Genomic DNA, 20057 nt, shown 5'->3' with positions numbered 1-20057 from the left:
GCCCTGTGACTACAACTAGTAGGGCCAAAAAGAGTGCCCTGACTGAGGTAGTCTCCTCTGCATGGCTTGACCGGTGAGGGGTCTGCCTGTGTCTAGGATTGTGTGACCCTATCCTTTACCATCTTCAGACGGTCTGTTTCCACACCTTCTTTCCTCCCCGCATCTCTGGTCCCCACCTAAAGGCGGTTCATGAGCCACTGACTGGTCTGATGATCACCTAGCCTGAAGCAACAGAGTAAGCAGCGCCATTCTCTGAGACTAGCCAACACTTTTTACTGAATGGGGCTGTAGGAAAGTCGTGGACATCCTAAACAAACCCTCCCTGCATGAAAGACCCAAAGGTGAATAGCTGGGCTCTGGGGGTCGGAGCAGGCAAGTGGTCTCCGCTTCGCCAGGAAACCCAAATAGGTACTGGGGGACGAGGATTCCAAGGTGATTCCCGCTTCACCAGGTGCTGGGAAAAATGGGGGCCGGTGGATCAAAAGAGATCACCGTTCCACCAAAAGGCACACCTGGTTTCTATATGTATAGGAATTATAGTCCTCTCACTTGCAAGTTTCTATAGAAATGCAACTGGTATAGCAGAGATGATCCAAAATTACGGTTTCCCCTAGAGAGAGTCTCAAGAACTCCCAGGACAAACTTAATACACAATTAAAGGAGACAAAAGAGAAATTGGGTTTTTTAAGCCCCTGGTGGCCAGCAGATATCTCTCTACCCTTCAAGGCCTTTTGGGGTACCCCCCAGCTCCATCTGAAGATCCTATAAACTTATATTTAAACTGCAGTTGGGGCGGGCAATATTCCTAATCCCCACCCCGTCTCTTCACCTCTGACCGTTTCTGTCGATCCTCTGTCTGACCATCATGCTTTCTTCCTCAGTCCTTGTTCACCGATTAACCTTTTGGGAAGAGACTTGCTGTGTAAATTAAATTGTATGATCTATTGTATTCCAGATGGCGTGTATTTGGGCATGCCTGGTCCCAGTCCCAATAAGGTCCTGGCAGTTTTACAGGCGGATGCTCCAAAGAGGGAGACCGACCCCAGCCCTTCCTCGCTGCAACAGGAACTGCTGGCTAAGGTCCCCCCTCTCCTTGTGAATTAATCATGCCAACCAGGTTGGGTACATTGGGTCCGCCCAATCGGGTAAAGTTCGCCTGAACCCCAGCAAGACCCCTTCCCAAAGTGCTGCAGTACCCTCTATCAAAACAGGCCGAGAGAGGAATTTAACCAGTAATTACCTCCTTAATTCAGCAAGGAGTCATTATTCCTACGGTCAGTGAGTGTAACTTCCTCATTTTACCATGCTGTTAATGCTGCTGAGCGGACAGAGTGCCCTCCCTGGAGAGTGTGAGACCTTTCTTTAGCTTATGAGCCGCTAGCAGACAGGGCGCCCCCCCCCCCAGCGTGTGTGATTGGAAGATGGGTGGGGGACAGTCTGAGAGTTCCCCCTGACCATGGGAGGGCGCCCCTGTGTATTACATGTGCATTCTGTCTAGGTGGCAAGCCTCACGGAGGATGATTCGGGTGGCCCTTATGAGTAATATTGTTAAGGAAAGGGACCAGGAGGGGTTGGGGGTAGTCGAAAAGCCCACCCTCCTTGCTAAATTGGTAGTGAAACAATTCCTGTGCTCATGGGAAGGAATAATGCAGCGAGGAAAAAAGGATTGGGCCCAAACAAGCAGGCAACAATAGTTAAAGAAAGCTGGAAGAAAGAGAGTGAGAAGTTGACTCTGTAGTTACTGGAGGGAATTAAGCAGTGAAACTTTGTGCAAATGTTAAAAGAAGGTGTTATGAAAAGAAAAATTCTTGGTTTCTTTGCAGCCATTCCTTTGGAAAAAGGGCCCATTTCTCCGGAGGAATATCTATAAATAATCCAGGCAAGAGGTTATTTAAGTGGAACCATTTAACTATGACCAAGTTAGTCAAATTTGCTAAAAAAACACTCCTGATGTGTACAATCTTTGTTTTATAAGTTTGAAATGAATTGGTGTTGTTTTGAGGTTGTAAAACTGAGAAATACTTTTGCCAGACAAAAGAAACTAGTGTTGTTTAATTTTGGTATTTAGCATTTAATCCTTAAGGTGATTTAATGCTTTACAAGATTTTAAATTGTTTTAAATAAAGACCAAAGTTGTGGCTGCAGCAGGGAAGTCAAAGCCAGGAGAATGGGAAAAGATTTTAAATCTGTTTTGGTAACAAATAGCAGATAGAAGCTGTAGTCAGTGCCCCACAGTAAGCCTTAAGGTAGTTCTGTGTAATCAACGGTCACTTTGCCAAAGGGAAGCCAAAATGGGTTGTGTTTTTGTTGTGTATTTGGTTGTCATGGGTTTTGTTACTATGGCAACTGAGTTAGACTATTAAGGGATAGCTCAGCTGGTTTCAACCGGCTGAGTGAGCTCTCTGTCTCTGTAAATAAAATGGAGGTTTTGGTAAGCTGTCTGTTCTCTGGCCTCAAGTGATTTCTTCCTAAACCGGCTGCCCCAAGGATATAACACTGGCGACGAGGATGGGATCCTGGTGCTGCTCCAGTAACAGAAGGTAGTAGAAGTCAAGGTAAAGACCAAACAAAGAAAAAAAGCTGCTTGTTTGCATTGACTGTGAAAGTGAAACTAAAAATCATGGCTACTCTGACCAGGCCCCTGGAGCCTTTTGATGAGAATACAGAGCAATGGCATGTGTATACTGAGCATTTTGAGCTTTTTGGTATTGCAAATGACATTACAGAAGCGAAGAAGGTGCCAATATTCTTAACTGTTGTAGGGGCTAAAACCTACTCTCTGCTACGCAGCTTACTACACCCTGTTAAGCCTGAGACTAAATCTTACAGTGACATTGTGGAAATCCTGGGGTCTCATTTCTCCCCAAAACCACTGGTAATTGCTGAAAGATATAGGTTCCACAAAAGAGACCAAAAGGAAGATGAAACAGTTGTACAATTTGTAGCCATTTTAAAAAAGCTAACAGAACACTGTGATTTTAAAGAGATGTTAAATGATGCCCTGCGTGACAGGTTAGTGTGTGGCCTCTGCAGTGAAGCTATACGGAAGCGCCTACTGACAGAGGCTCAGCTTACATTACAGAAGGCTGTTGATATTGCTGTCTCCATGGAACTGGCTACAAGGGAGGCACAATACATCGGTGCATCCCCTAGGGTGCAAAAAGTGTCAGAAGAACTGACCCACAAAACGGTGCAGAGTCAAGAATGTTACCGCTGTGGTAAGCTGGGTCACCAGGGATCAGAATGCTGGTGTAAGGACCTGGTGTGTCGACACTGTGACATTGAACATTAAACCTGGCAGTCCACCAAAATATCTGAAAGCCCGAACTGTGCCATATGCCATCAGGCCAAAAGTTGAAGCAGACCTGGAGCGCCTGGTCACCAATGGAGTCCTAATACCAGTTACCCATAGCTCATGGGCCACTCTTATCGTTCCAATAGTGAAGAAAGATGGCTCTCTCCGGATTTGCGGTGATTTTAAAGTCACTGTCAACCCAGTGTTGTGTGCAGAGCAATACCCGCTTCCCCGCATCGATGACCTCTTCGCAGGCCTGGCTGGGGGACAAAAGTTCAGTAAGATTGATCTGAGTCAAGCATATTTACAGATGCACGTCGATGAAAAGTCCCAAGAGCTGTTGACTATTGTGACTCATAAGGGGCTTTATCGATACTGTCGCCTACCCTTTGGAATCACATCGGCTCCCCCCTGTTCCAGAGGGCTATGGACCAGATCTTGTGTGGCTTGTCAGGAGTTCAGTGCTATCTGGATGATATCCTGGTCACTGGAAGAAATGAAGAGGATCACTTAAAGAATTTAGAGGCTACCCTACAAAGACTGGAAGAGTATGGCCTACGAGTTCGCAAAGACAAGTGTGAATTCTTCAAGCCCTCTGTTGAATATTTGGGACACATCATCGATTCTGCAGGTCTTCATAAGGCCCCTGCAAAAGTTAAAGCTATTGTGGAGGCTCCCCCACCTCGAAATGTAAGCCAGCTGCGCTCATTTCTAGGACTACTGAACTATTATGGAAAGTTCATCTCACAGTTAGCCACACTGCTAAAACCACTTCATGAGCTCCTTGGGCAGAACAAGGCCTGGAAGTGGACTGAAGCCTGTGATGTTGCATTTAACAAAGCTAAGGATGCATTGTTAAATTCTGAAGTTCTAACGCACTTTGATCCATCCTTACCCCTGCAATTGGCCTGCGATGCTTCCCCTTATGGAGTGGGAGCGGTCGTGTCACACATTATGCCTTCGGGAGAAGAAAGACCTATTGCTTTTGCTTCACGCACTCTAAGCAAAGCAGAAACTAACTACGCCCAAATCGAACATGAGGCATTAGGAATTGTTTTTGGAATTAGGAAGTTTCATCAGTACCTGTTTGGGCGAAAGTTTACTCTTCTTACAGACCATCGACCTCTGACATCAATTTTTGGACCCTACACAGGCATTCCCCCATTAGCTGCTAGTCGTATGCAACGTTGGGCATTGATACTTTCTGCACACACATATGAAATCAAATATCGGAAATCCACTCTGCACGGCAATGCAGATGGCCTCTCAAGGTTGCCTTTACCGGTCAAACATCAAGATAGTGCCCAAAAGGAAATCTTCTACTTTGAACAGGTAGAGAATACACCCATCACTGCTACTCAGATAAAGAAGGCAACCCGCATTGACCCAGTATTATCCCAAGTTATGGACCTGGTGATGCATGGAAAATCTCGACAAACCTCTCCGGTCTCACCCGACCTTGTTCCCTACATGTCCAGGCGGACGGAGTTATCGGTCCAATCTGGTTGTTTGTTGTGGGGGAGGCGTGTCATTATTCCACCACCCCTGAGATCACAGATGTTAGAACAGCTACATTCAGGTCACTGTGGAATAGTGCGCATGAAGGAAATTGCACGAAGCTATTTTTGGTGGCCTAGATTGGACAGTGCTATTGAAGAGAAGGCAAAAGCTTGTATGTCATGTCAGGGTGTAAGAAATGCACCCCAGTGGGCACCCCTACACCCATGGGACTGGCCTGAAAACCCGTGACAACGTATTCACGTTGACTTTGCTGGCCCCCTTGAAGGAAGCATGTTCTTGGTGGCAGTAGATGCCCATTCTAAATGGCCAGAAGTCTCTATAATGCAGTCCACTACTGCAGAGAGTACTATCCAAAAACTACGAGGACTCTTTAGTTGTTTTGGTCTGCCAGAACAACTTGTGAGCGACAACGGACCGCAGTTCGTCTCTCGGGAGTTTCAAAATTTTATGAAGGCAAATGGGATACACCACATCACGTCAGCACCATATCATCCGTCCACCAACGGATTAGCTGAAAGATTTGTGCAGACAATGAAAAACGCTTTGAAATCAGCAAAGGGACAACGCTCCATTCAAAAGCGTCTGGATACCTTCTTACTTTCCTATAGAAACACACCTCATGCTACGACCCAGGCTTCCCCAGCCTTTCTAATGATGGGACGACAGCTGCGCACTTGCTTTGATCTGCTGAAACCTTCTGAACCCAGGCAAACTGTGCAACATCAGCAGCAATATCAAGTCATCAGACGGGCACCCAGAGCAAAAGACCGAACCTTTAGCCCAGGGCAGCCAGTTTTGGCTCGGAATTATACTTCCAGAGCTAAATGGGTCCCGGCCACAGTCATCACTCAAACAGGACCTGTTTCCTATACAGTCCGGACTGCAGAGAATCTTACCTGGCGGCGACATGTAGATCAGCTGTTGCCAGGTCATGCCAGTCTTCAGGACCCATCTGCAGTTGAGGGGTCTGACTTCACCCCTCCTGGTGAGACACTGAATCATGAGTCACCTGTTCCTGACTGTTCTCCTCCATTACTGCCGGCAGCTGAGATACCCCTTTGCCCAGCACGAGCTGATACCACCTCCTCACCTATTCGTGCTGCGGACCCTGAGCCCCTAGTACTTTCGGGTGCAACAACACCAGAAGTTCGCCGTAATCCACCTAGAGACAGAAGACCTCCTCATCGGCTGGATCTTTAGTTAGGGCGAACCCACGGTTATGGGGCAAAATAATCCCCAGGGTTTAGCCGGGAATGGAGGCAGTCTACCCTCCTTCTCTAGTTTAGTGTGTGTTTTATTTAGGGAATGTTCTTATTAGGGGGGGAGGAATATGTTGTGTATTTGGTTGTCATGGGTTTTGTTACTATGGCAACTGAGTTAGACTATTAAGGGATAGCTCAGCCGGTTTCAACCGGCTGAGTGAGCTCTCTGTCTCTGTAAATAAAATGGAGGTTTTGGTTAGCTGTCTGTTCTCTGGCCTCAAGTGATTTCTTCCTAAACCGGCTGCCCCAAGGATATAAGTTTTCCTTTTCAAATCAATGTGTGTTTGAAAGCAGGAGTTAAAAGTTAGAAGTTAATTGTCCTTTTGAGACAGAGTCTCTAAGTGGCTGATAACTTTGAATCCAAAAGCAAGCCGAGAATGTCTGCGTTAATGCAAATCACCTAAATGATAAAGATAGAAGCCATTGAAACCTGGCCTGCCTATAAAACAAATACAGGAAAATATGGGAAGTAATTCCTCAGTTTTACCTGCAATCAACAAGGGTATTTGTTAAAAAAAAATATATATTTTAAGCAATAATCTGCCAACCCCAAGGGGGTAAAAATATGCTCTTTGTTTTTCAAAAAAAAAAAAAAAAGGAAAAGCTAATACCAATCAAAAAGCTGAAAAATGTTCCTGAAGTATTGCTGAGTACACTTTGCATCCTGATCGCCTTTGGCGCTTCCCAGACGGCCGCCTGGTTGTGCCCAAGGTGCTCTGGCCGTGCTTTGCTCGGGTGCACCACGGAGTGGCGTGCATGGGCGAAGGAGGAATGATTGCTGTAATTAGACGAGACTGGTTTGTACCGGATTTTTTCTCCTGTGGCCCAGCAATACTGCCAACAGTGTGTAATCTGTCAGCAACATAATGTTGGTAAAGCTGTCGAGGTTAGGCAGGCAGCACATCCTCCTTCTTGGGGACCTTTTGTAAAAATGCAGATTAATTTTATTTAAAAGTCTAAATGTTGTAATTATAAGTGTGTTAGTTTTAGTTAATGTAGTTTCCAACTGGGTTAAAGCCTTTCCCTGTAAAAAGGCAGATGCCAAGACTGTTGTAATACTTCTGACTTAAGGCTTTTGTATCACAATTTGGCAAACCTCTGAGTAGCAACAGTGATTGTGGACCTAATTTTACTGGACAAATTATAACAAGTTACGTGCAGCTTTACAGATCCAACACAATCTCCACTGCCCCCACCACTGCCGGGACAGTGAAACGTCAAAATGGGATTTTTGAAAATAAACTGGCCAAGATCTGTGCTGAGACAAATTTAAAGTGGCCAAATACCCTCCCATTAGCATTAATGACTGAGGGCCACTCCCAATCAAAAGCCTGGACTCAGCCCTCATGAGATTCTAACAGGGCAGCCGATACAACTACCAGCTGCGCCCCACTGGCCCTGGCTCAGATGGACAGTCATTTAATAACATGCTTAATTATTGCCAGGCACTAATGAAATGTGTTGAGTGCGCTTTTTTTACCTGTGTATAAAAGACCTAAGGATCCAGAGCAACCCTGCCATTCGCTGGAACCAGGAGACTGGGTCTACATAAAGGTCCAACAGTGAAAGACTGTCCTGGCCCCACGCTGGAAAGGCCCATACCAAATCCTGTTAACTACCAACACCACTGTGAAGTGCCAAGAACTGACTGCCTGGACCCACGCTTCGCACTGCAAAAAGGCCCCTCCACTGCAAGATGATTCTCCAACTGATGATCAGCTGTGTCTCCTGGTCAGGGGCGGCTCTAGGAATTCCGCCGCCCCAAGCAGAGCGGCGCGCCGCGGGGCGCGCTCTGGCGGTCGCCAGTCCCGCGGCTCCGGGGGAATCTCTTGCAGACGTGCCTGCGGAGGGTCCGTTGGTCCCGCGGCTCTGGTGGACCTCCCGCAGGCATGCCTGCGGATGGTCCACTGGAGCCGCGGGACCAGCGGACCCTCCGCAGGCATTTCTGCGGGAGGTCCACCGGGGCTGCGGGACCAGCGGACCCTCCACAGTCATGCCTGCGGGAGGTCCGCCGGAGCCGCCTGCCGCCCTGCCGGCAAAATGCTGCCCCAAGCGCGCGCTTGACGCGCTGGGGTCTGGAGCCGGCCCTGCTCCTGGTGCTGCTGTTCCTTCTGGACAGCAGGAGAAAAGGACAAGGTGAAGTGCTAGCAACCTCTCTCTTGTCCACTGACAGACCTACTATGCATTTGGACTTTGCTAGAAGAACCAAACCATTACAGGGTAATGTGCTAGTAACCTCTCCCCTGAATAATGCTAATCCATGGCTGTTCCAAGAAAGAAGGAACACTCGCTCCGCTGAAACCACTAAAGTCCAGGAATTCCTGACTACAAAAGACATTAAGAATTGGCCCAGGTGAAGAAGACAAAGTATTGTTAATTTGCAGAGAGGGACTTGTGGAGACCGTTCTTGGGTATGTGGAATTAAATGGTGGGGTGGGTTTTTTCCGGGGGCTGGGCTCTGCGCTTACGGACAAGTACCATCAGAATGCACTGCCCTCCCTAATTGGCTTCCAAAAAAAAAGATGTGTTAGGATATCAATGGACTCTAATCAATGCTACTCCAGGAACTGTCAGGTTCACACTACCTTTATCCAGCTTTCAGGTTACCTCTATATACTGTGGCAGAGCAATGACCTTGCTCCTGTGGGTCCTGTGCTTCTAGGTGGTTTATGTTAGCCTCAGTGGCTCACTGTGACCCTCCACGTAGCCCTTCTCTCTCTAGGGCCAGGATTACAGTCTACTGAGCCCTTTTCATCATAGGCTTGCAAGGAGGTTGGTGAGAGAACTCCCACAGTCTCTGTTCAGCCTCCTGTCCTGACAGGGACCTGACTTCCCCTTCCAGGAGATGTTCCTATAGTGGTGGGTTGGGGGAACCCAGGCCCGCCCTCTACTCCGGTTTCCAGCCCAGGGACCCTAATGGTAGCAGTTGTTGGCAGCCAACCTTTCACTGCCAGAGTTGCTACATTTCCCTGGGCCACTTCCCCACAGCTCTCCTGCTTCTCCCTTCTTCACCCTTACCTTAGGGCTCCTTTAACGATGTTTTAGGGAGTCTTCAGTAACCAGCCCTTCAGCTGCACTTCCTCTCCTCTGGCTCCCTGACTCTCCTGCCTGACTGGAGTGAGCCCTTTTTATAGTATCAGCAGGGCCTTAATTAGAGTCAGGTGGTCACATTAACTGACTGGCCTCACCTGACTCTTTACAGGTTAGAGTCAGGTGTTCTCATTAGCCCCTGCTCTGGGCAGTCAGGGAACAGAAAACTGTTAATCCAGTGGCCAGTATATCTGCCTTCTGCTATTCTGCTGTACCCAACTGGCCTGGGTCTATCACAATACCCAAACTGCTCAAAGGAAGCTGCTATTAGGCTAGCACAGCAGAGGGCCTGGGCTTCCATAGGAAAAAGAAAGACTTGGCCAAACACTTATGGGATGGTGCCAACAGTGCGCCTGCCATTTGGAACATTTACAAAAGACAACATGAAAAAAAAATTGGACAATTGGAAAAGGCCACCGGTCCTATTACTGGAGCACAGTCAACCCAAGTGTAAGATGTGGTTGGTAAGCTGTGTATTATTTCTGCCCTTAGTTCAATAACCCAGAAATTGCTGACAACACTGTTGCTAAATATCACTGAGGCTGGGAAGGCATTGCAGTGGGATCTGGCATGTTCAGAAATTTGAAAATTTCTGAATGACCAGCTAATGGCCATTTGGAGTGATCTCGAACATCAGGCCTGGCCTGCTGCCCTTACAGATACTTCAGGAGTATCATCTAATCTGTGGCCATGAAGACATACTTGGAGGTGCAAATGTTCGCAGTGCTCCTTCCAAGCATATGGACCAGTTGTGGGGATGTGGGCTCCCACATATCGAATCCTGCCAGGTCCATGGGGAGGATGCATGTGGGATTGGATAGTACATGAGACGTTTGGGAAATAAAAATACCTGATATGCCTAATCGATTTATAGTCAGTGCTCCTGGAAAAACACCCAACATTTGGATAGGGATAGGGAGTCAATGGACACTCTGGCCATTAGAATCCCCATAGCTCTAGTATGTACAGAAACTGAAGCTAGGGGAAGTTGTCACCGTTCATGACAATGTCTGCTGGGAAGGTATGGGACAAGAAACTGCCCTCGCAGGACATTTGCTTTTCCAAGCAAATAATAGCTGTGTGTATGTTCAGGCCACCATTCTGCAAAATATACATTTCAATCTCACTACTGCTGCTAGCAGTAATATTAATTGGCCTGTGGACAAAAATTTGCAAATAGCCCTTAAGTTTCAGATACCTTTTAATTGGACTGTCTTAGTACCTAATCGATTCCAAAATTTGCTTTCACTCCTGCCGAAGGTCCAGAAAATCTCTGAATTACAAAAGCAAATTCATATACTTCAAAATATATATCAAATAAAAAAATGCTTTTCATATGGCTTATAAAGTATCTACTTTATGTACTAAAAATAATGTATTGTGTTTTGTAACTAAAGCTATTCAGCAACCCCACCATGTTATATTAATGGGAGTGCTGATACTTTTATTGATATTGTTTAGCCTAGGCTTATGTTGTTGTTGTTGTAAAGGATGTAATAATAATAGTACCTTCCATGTTCGTACTGACCATGCATTGTTATCTTCAACCAGAACCCCAAAGGCTGAGCCATTTGATTTGGAATTAAAAATGCAAAATTTAATAAAAATAAGGGTTTAAGATTAATAGTTGTGCTAAAAGCACAAAAGGGGAGATTGTAAGGGAAAACTGAGTAGGCCCAAACTTTGACCAAGATAACTTTGATTAAAATAACTGTGCACAAGGGGCAGGAGGAGAGAGAGAATGAAAAATGCCAGTCTTGCTAAATGTAACTGTAATCGCTAGAAGCCTTAACTACAAACAAACAACCTGATAATAAACAGGAAAGCCTGTTGCTTTTGTATTCCTAATAAGGAGCTGTTTTTCTGTTTAAAAGCATATTACAAATGAAAAGTGTGTTTGACTAAATGTGGTTTTAAGCTATATAAGCTTCCGTGTTCCTTTGTTAGGCAGACCAGCTAGGCTGGCTGTGTCTCCCTGCATGCTTGTAATAAAGTGGGCCTCAGGCTGTTCTGATCCAAACACAACGTGTGGTTAATTTTCCACCACACATCCTACCATATGTATGACCCACCCCCTTTCCTTTTTGCAACATGTAGCTCTCTTTTTACGAGCTTGGAGTGTGATAACAATGGACAAGTATGTCTTGGATGTTATTTGACATGGCTATACGATTGAGTTCACGACACTACCTCATCCACATCCCCCATCCCGATCCCTCCTCTGGGACCACTCTCACAATAGTATATTTGCCCTAGAGGTGGACTCCCTACTGGAAAGGGGAGTGGTAGAGCCTGGCCCTATAGCCTTTCAAGGCGCAGGGTTCTATTCCAGCTATTTCCTGGTACCCAAGAAGAAGGGAGGATGGAGACCAATCTAAGATCTCTGTCATCTCAACTGCTCATACACAAACCAAAGTTTTGTACGGTCACCCTCGCAACCTCCCTAGAAAGGGGCACGTAGTTTACTGGTCTCTATATACAAGACATTTACTTCCACATAGGTATCCATCCTACCCATATGAGATTTCTGGTAGACTCTCGACACTTCCAATACAGGGTTCATTTCTCTTTTTGATGGTGGATGGACCCAGTTCAGGTTTGCACCAGAATACCCTTCCTTCCATCTTCCACAAGCACGAGGACAATCACAGATGTGTCACTCAACAGATGGGGTGCCCACATGGGCGAGCACATGATGGAAGGAACTTGGAGCACTCAGGAATCCAGGATCAACATCCTAGAACTTCGGGCGGTAAGGAGAGCATGTTGCACAGTTCTCCCATCCATTCACTCCCATCATGTTCTCATGATGTTAGACAACTCCACCACTGTTTACTACATAAACAAACAAGAAGCCATGAAGTCACTTTGTGTGGAAGTTATTTGTCTCTGGGACTGGTACATCACCCACAAGATCCTGTTGTCAGCAGCCTATCTTCCGGAGACTCAGAACCTAATTGCAGACCCTTTCAGCAGGAAATTTGTGAACGACCACAAATGGGAGCTACACGATGCTGTGATCGCCAACATTTTTGACATCTTCACCTCCTCCACCAATAACAAATGCATCCAGTTCTGCTTGGTGCCCTTTCCCAAGGTGATGCCCTAGTCATCCGCTGGTTGGAACAAATCAATTATGCCTTTCCTCCCCTACTGTATGTCCGACACAAGATCAGACTGGTGAGAGCTAAGATCATCCTGATCACCCCATTTTGGCCTCACCAATTCTGGTTTCCCCTCCTCTGCATGTCAGCGCATCCCCTGCTTCTGCTGCCATCTTCTCTGGAACTGCTCACACAACACAATGGCAGGATTGGGAATGTTTGTTTGCAGTACAGAATGTCATCTTGAGTAGCAGGAAACAGTCTATTAGTGGTCCTATCGGGCCAAGTGGAAACATTTCACCTCTTGGGCCTAGCAGAAGGGTCTTGCCCTGAGGCTGTGGGCATTCCTCTTCTCTTAGACGATCTCCTGCCCCTGAAGGAGTCAGGACTCACTCTCAACCCCATCAAGGTGCACGTAGTGGCTATTAGTGGAGGGAGAATCTTTCTTTATGCACCCCTTGACTACAAGGTTTTAGAAGGGCCTCATATGAACTTATCCTTCCATTCAACCCATCGGTCCCCAATAAGACTTCAACCTTGTCCTCACAGCATTGATGAAATTGCCCTGTGAACCTCTTGTCTTCTGTCTCTCCTCTCCATGAAGGTCAGCCTCCTGGTAGCTATTATTTCTGCAAGAAGGGTAGGTGAATTGGGGGCCAGGATGGCAGACCCCCCCTCCTTATGTTCCATAATGACAAAGTTTCCCTGAACTTGAACCCCAAGTGTCTGTCAAAGGTTGTATCCCACTTTCATCTCAACCAACCCATATATTTACCTGCTTTCTTTCTGAAGCCACATGTGTCAGCAGAGGAACAGTGCCTTCACTCCTTCAATGTCCACAGGGTCCCAGCCTTCTATCTGCAGAGGATGAGATCATTCAGGAAGTCCCCTAGACTATTTATCGCTATAGCAGAAAAGATTGAGGGCCAAGCAATCTCTACTCAAAGGGTTTCTAAGTGGGTTTCGGGGTGCATTACACTCTGTCGATTATCAGGACTGTATCCCTGCCTTGGGGTACATGCCTGCTCCATGAGAATGCAAGCATTGACCACGATTGCACTTCATGACATACCACTTACCGATGTATACGGCAGCCACGTGGAGTTCAGTACATACCTTTTCTTCCCATTACACCTTGGTGCAAGACTGCGATGGATGCCTTGTTCAGCATGGCTTTTCTCCATTCCACAGTTCCATCATCTTACTCGCAGTCCTCTTAAATTGGTAGTGCATGTTAATCACCCTCAGTGAAATACAGTAGGGGCCATCACTCCTGGCCCCTACTGTAGAAGAGGAAATTACTTACCTGTAACTGCAGGTTCTTAGAGCAATTCCAATCCCACCCTCCTTCCCTCTGCTGCAGATTTCTTGGTTTACCATGGATAAGGAACTAAAGGTGTGGTCGATCCACCCTTCCTTTTATCACCTCAGACAAAACCATGAGGTGGTGTAAGAGCACATGCGTGGACCAATGGACACTACTACTTTCAAAATCTCCAGCTCCAGATGGATGGCATATAATCCTCAGTGGATCCGGCAGGTAGTATAGACGTACCCACAGTGTCTACACTGACACTGTATCGACCTAACTACATCAACCTAAGTGCTACACCTCTCACAGAGGTGGAGTTAAGTCAGAGTAGCAGGCAAGTTATATTGGCGGGAGTGACATTTTAATGTAGATGCTTACAGAGTTAGGTCGACATAAACTGCCTTGTGTCGACTTAACTCTGTAGTGTAGTCCAGGGCTAAGCCTGGTACTGGCTGCAGACACAGCCAGGAAATTAGGCACAGGATGGTATCGAAAGTAAGAAAACCCTTTGTGGGGTATCTGATACAGTTTCTTCACTTTTTGGAAATAAGATGGCAGGAAGCAGGAGTTGACCAAACAGTCGTAGCAGGCTGCAAAAGACCATCCAGAATCTATATCCTATTTGTGGCGGTAGCCCCAAGGATGTCAAATAGTGGGTGGGAGGTTTCCTCCATAGCTACTGAAGTTAAGTTCAGTGGGGATACCATGCAGTCCACCAAATCATGGAACTGCAAAGCATCTTCAGAAGTGGAAGAAGCAGAAGCTATGCCACATGTTGATCAGGTGACAAATCAGGAACTCGCCAATGATGATCCCAGCTTCCTGGAACCTTTAGACAGCTCAGCCTTACTGGAGTAAGCCACCAGAGCCAAAACAGGCTTCTTAGTTTTGGATCCAATGATCTTTGGGAACAGGATGGCTTAGAAGCAAAAGCCCCCATAAGCAGAAGCACCTGCAGTCTGTTCTGCGTCTCCTTGTGCACTCTGAGCGTGCAAATCTGGCAAATAGAACACCCAGAAGGAGAGTGGCCTTCCCCAAGATACATAAGGCACGTAATGTGGTTGTCACTGCCAGGGAGACAACTGGGCATGAAGCACCTCTTAAAACCTGGTTTCTTCCTCTATTCTGGTTCTGCCATTATGTGGAACTGACTTAACAAACTGTACTGAACTATCTTATACTAAAAAGAAAGGACAACTATAAATCATCAAAGGCACTTATAAATGAGAAAAAAACACCCTTGATCCAAATGGCTCACTTCCATCTGATACAGAGGTTGGAAGGAACTGAGGCCATAGAGGGTGCAGTGCCACCTTATATAGCTTTGTCCACAGAATGTTCAGATATGCTGAGGAGAGGGGTAGGAGAGAGTGCATGTGCACACTAACAGGTACTGCTTGGAAGGTTCTACCATCAGGTTCCACTTGAAGATGATGCTTAGAGTCTAACACAGCAGTAAAAGCAGTTGCATCCGACGAAGTGGGTATTCACCCAGGAAAGCTCATGCTCCAATACGTCTGTTAGTCTATAAGGTGCCACAGGACTCTTTGCTGCTTTTGCAGATCCAGACTAACACGGCTACCCCTCTGATACTTAACTCAGCAGTTTATTCTGTATTCTATAATAATAACTTGTGTAACGTGACCACTTTTTGTTTCATTTACTTCAATCTTAAATTAGTCCTGTAAAATCTATTCTAGTAATTATACCATTCTTTTTTTGTTTGTGAACTGGTACGCTTGATTATAGGGAAATACATGAATTATAGTGGCGACAAAAAAAAACCAGAATAATGCAATATGAAGAGTATTGTGGGTTTAAATGTGGAGACTTTGTTGAAAAAATGTATTCAGTATTATACTGTAAGGCTTTGCATATCCAATTTGTGCTATATACAAACCCAGATTTTTCTAACTGCTAGTACTGCAAGCTTCTCATGATCCCTGAAAGTGAGATTCGTGAAATCCTTTCTATGCATTTATTCAGCAGTAATATTTGGCACCTGAAACAGTTATTAATATTGTTTATGCACAATGTAAAGTAGCATGCAACTTGCTCTTGAGTAATTGTCCACATGGATCCCATTTCTGGCATGTGTATATGCTCCCTTCGAAGGTCTCACTGTGATGTGGAGCCCCAGGCAATTACCCTGCTTGCTACCTCCTAATACTGGCCCTGGCTATTATATGCAGAAAAGCAGTAGTGGTGGCACAGATGGGTTGTGGAGTTTTTTTAGCATGTTGGGTGGGGCTCAGAAAGAAAAAGGTTGAGAACCCCTCATCTAGATAGTATAGTTGTTAGTTTCTCTGATTATTTTTATGCCTGTTGCCTTAAAAAAGAAAAGATCTGTTAATATTAGGGGCTTCCATGGTAACAGGACCCACAGGCTCCACAGTAACCTCCATGGCTAAAGCTAAGTTCCTGAGGTTCAAATTTGCCCCTTCTTGTGATGTGGCTAGTCCAATGAACAACTCTCACTCGGTATCTTTTTTATTTAATCCATTACCCCCAGTATGTATTCAGTTTGTCTTTCTTTTTCTAAAAGAACTGAGAAGGTGAGAGAGGCTTGTCTTAAACTTAATATTCCTGGAGTGTTCTATCAGAACCTCCTCAAATCCAGAGGGAAAAGGCTCTAATAGGCTTCATCCCTGAGTGCTCCTATGAGCTACAGCTGAACTTTGAGCTCTCAAGCTCATTTGTCAAAGAGCTTCTGAGAGTGGCAGAACAACTTCTCCTCCAGAACCAAGACTTAAGTCACCCCTTCTGGTGTTTATGAAAGCAAGACAAAAACGTTATCATGTGTTAGACTAATCTCAGGTGCCACAATCAAAGAAGTAGCCAATGGCCTAAGATGGGTCCTTCTGATGAATTAGTACTGACTGTGAAACAAGTGCCTGCGCTATCAGCTAAATCTGCAGACCACATCTGTCCTGGCACCAACTTCCCAGTACCATTATCACCACAGTACTGCATGAAAAAATTGTGATACTGGTAATGGCTCCTTCACCCTCACAGGTAGAAGAGACATATGGGCACACTAGCACCCCAGAAAAGGTGGCCCCAAAGGCTTTGCAAAAGAAATTCTAAAACAATCACTCTTTGCTTTAGCCAACATACACACACAAAAAATACAGAGCCAGATAAAACATCTATGCACGTGGCCTTGCCCCTGTACCTTCATTACTCTTGACCATACACAACTAGACTGACTTACAAAGCAAAGTGGAAGAGGTTTTTCTATTTGGGTAACCAAACATCACCTGCCTCCCTTGAAAAATCCTATTTCTGCTGTTTTGGTCTAGTGACACTTTCCATCAGTCTATAAGGATATATTTAGCACCAGTTTCTGCAAACTATTCTCCCGTTCAGGGCCAAATACCATATTTTCTCATCTTATAGCTGCTAAATTCCTCAAAGGTCACATACACTTATTCTTGAGTACAGGAGCCTCTGCCTTTTTGGAACCTCACTTAAGTGTTAACAGATCTAATGAGCTGCCCCCCCCCTCCAGTGACCTAATCTTATATCACCTGTTCATGAAGACAGCCTTCATCTTGGAGAGAGGGGGTAGGGGAAATTCAGGCCCTTGTGGCTGGTCCATTTTACACAGTAGTCCATAAAGATAAAGTGAATCAAGCCTGAGGTTTCTGCCCAAGTTTGTTTTGGAATTTATTCACCTCTCAGCTTTCCCTACTAGATCCAACAAATTAAGGGAAAGCTAAACTACACTCCCTTGATGTGAATGTGGGCACAACCATATTATCTTGATAGGCCAAGACCTTTTAGGAACTCCCCTAGATGGTTTGTGACTTTTGCAGACAGGATTAAAAGTCAGGCCATATCTCCTCAATACTGACTAAACTGGTATAACTATAAAAAATCCTACTACAAGTTAGGCAGGTTTTCCAACCATGACAGCAATTAATTCTTCTTTGAGTGATTGTTCATGTCCATTCCAACCAGGTGCGTGCGTGCCGCGTCCACACCAGCCGGAAGATTTTTCTCTTAGCAGCGTCCGTAGGGTTGGCCTGGGTGCCGCCTCGAGTGACGCCTTCGTGGTGCCCAGTATAGGGCCCTGCCATCCCTCCACCCCCTCAGTTCCTTCTTACCAACGGTGACAGCTAGCTGGAACTTCACTCGCTCCTGTAGCAAGTGCTTTAGCAGTGTCTGACAGCATAGCATGTATATAGTTTCTCAGTTAGTTAATAGTTGTTCCTTATAGTTATAGTTGGTTTGGGGGGACCCCCTCCCGACAATGTTTCCCCTCCTGGGGTATGCCCAGGTCTCCAGGGTTTAAGCTCTGCGAGGTCTGTGGCAAGTTTATGCCCAAGAGTGATCCTCACTCTTCTTGTTTGCAGTGCCTTGGTAAGAGTCACCAGAAGAAGAAGTGCCGTATCTGCAAGGGTTTCCATCCCAGAACCCTCAAAGACTGGGAACAGAGACTAAAACTTCTGTTGGTGGAGGCGGCATTGAGGCCACACTCCCACCCGAGACCCACCGAACCAGCACCAAGCACATCCTCATCAGTGCGCAGCACTCCGGCACCAACAGTGTGCAAAACGGCCCCAACTAAGGACTCTAAGGCCCCCCCCAGCACCGCCACAGCTCAAGCCCTAAGAAGTCGGCCTCAGCATGGTACTGCTCTCCATCCCCGGTGCCAGTAAAGACGAGGAGTCTGGTAAGGGGTTGATCACCCTGCTCAAAACCTAAAGGGTCTGCGGCGTCCACGAGTGTGTCAGGACAGACCGTCCCCTCCTTGCTTCCACTCAGGGTCTTGTTGACTCCTGCTCCAGCCGGGGTCCAGTTGAGAACCCTCCTCAGTCCCTGGACCACCAAGGGGACATACAGCTACCGTCGACACTGGAGGCGTTTGAGGCAGCTACAGACCTGATGCACAGAGGAGGGACAAGTCGCTGGTGACCGTGCGCCTCCCGTTCCACTCCAGGGGCAAGCCAGCCATGATGACCCGCCATTCTCCATCACCAGCACCCCTGGCACTGCCCGTGCAGATGGAAGGGCCACACCATTCCCTGGCTTTGCGGCACTGCTCACCAGCGACCCAGGGAACTGCTCCTCCGTGGTCCTCCGACTCGGAGACCTTGGAGTCAGATGCAGACTCTGATCACTCCAGCAGATTGCGGAGCAGGAGGTCCAGGTCTCGACAGAGTTACCAGCCATACCCAGCACCGTGGCCGCAACAGTGGCAGCCATCTGCTCAGTGGCTCTTCTGGACACCCTGGGCTTACCATCAGAGCCAGGGTCAAGTCCACGGTCTGCAATCCAGGACTGTGTTGCTGTCTTTGGCATCTTTTGTGCCACAGACAGCGCCGGCACTGCCACCAGCGGCACCGTCTCTCCAGACAACGGCACTGCCAAGGACTCCAGCTTCGATCCCACCGGCACTATCGGGCTCAGAACTGCTGGATTTGTCAGCCCCGGCAGCAGCCGTGGTGCTGAATCCCCCATCAGCACCAGCACTGTAGCTCGAGTACTGTGCGCCAAGAGACCCCAGAGGGGCCAAGGGTAGCGAACAGGGCCCGCTACCAGTCCTCTCATCTTCGTCTTCGCCTGATGAAGTGGTCGCAGGAACATCGAAGGCCCCGGCTCCCAAGGACAACCATGTTCTCCAGCAACTATTGAGAGGGGCCACTCAAAGCCTGGGGATACAGGCCAAGGAGGTGGAGGAGGATTTGGACCCTATGGACATCCTTGCTCTCTCCGGCCATCCAGGGTTGCTCTGCCACTGATAAAAACAGTAGTTGACACGTCCAAAAATCTGTGGCAGACCCCCACTTCTCTGGCCCCTAGGGCCAAGAAAACTGAGCTGCACTATTTCGTACCATCTAAGGGGTACGAACACCTGTATACCCACCCTCCCCCAGATGCTTTGGTGGTTGATGCAGCCAATCAGAGAGAGCGCCAGGGGTTCCAAGGCTCCACCCCTAAAAATAGGGACGCTAAGAAGCTGGACCTATTTTGGCCGAAAAGTCTATTTGACCAGGGGCCTGCAGCTCCGCAGAGCCAACCAGCAGGACATTGTAAGCCGCTACTGACATAACACCTGCTCGGCAATGGCTAAGTTCACAGAGCTCCTGCCTCAGGACTCTCGGGTGGAGTTCTCCGCAAGCAGCTCTGGATGTGGCGGATGCAGCCTCGCATACACTGGCCACAGGGGTGGTGACGAGGTGAAGCTCCTGGCTACAGGTCTCTGGACTGTGCCACAAGGTCCGCAGACCATACAGGACCTCCCCTTCAAGGGGTCCTCTCTTTTCTCTGAAAAAACAGATAAGAGACTTCACAGTCTGAAGGACTCTAGGGCTACTCTGCGCTCACTGGGGCTCCACACGCCAGCTACCTAGCACAGGCATTTTAGGCCTTAGCCTGCCCCTCGGCCTTACCAGCCGCAGAACCACCAGGATGCTCCGCGTAGGTGAAACAGAAGGAGGAGGAGGAGGCAACATCCCTCCTCTGGG

The 20057-nt window shown here is 47.2% G+C and overlaps 1 protein-coding gene across 3 annotated transcripts in view; it reads right to left on the bottom strand.

The window, feature by feature from the left end:
- Window positions 1-20057, bottom strand: part of LOC123365213 — a 148038-nt gene that overhangs the window by 8368 nt on the left and 119613 nt on the right. Inside the window, exon 20 of one of the 3 annotated variants that reach the window (XM_045007913.1) lies at window positions 13068-13130. The exons of the other annotated variants lie outside the window; for them this stretch is intronic. The gene's annotated coding sequence lies outside the window, so the exon portion shown is untranslated. Of the gene's footprint in view, window positions 1-13067; window positions 13131-20057 lie in introns of those variants that run through there. 3 annotated transcript variants of the gene reach the window in all.

Source organism: Mauremys mutica, chromosome 2 (assembly GCF_020497125.1).
Source record: "Mauremys mutica isolate MM-2020 ecotype Southern chromosome 2, ASM2049712v1, whole genome shotgun sequence".
In the NCBI taxonomy this organism is placed as follows: Eukaryota; Metazoa; Chordata; order Testudines; family Geoemydidae; genus Mauremys; species Mauremys mutica.
This window is presented reverse-complemented; position numbering and strand designations above follow the sequence as displayed.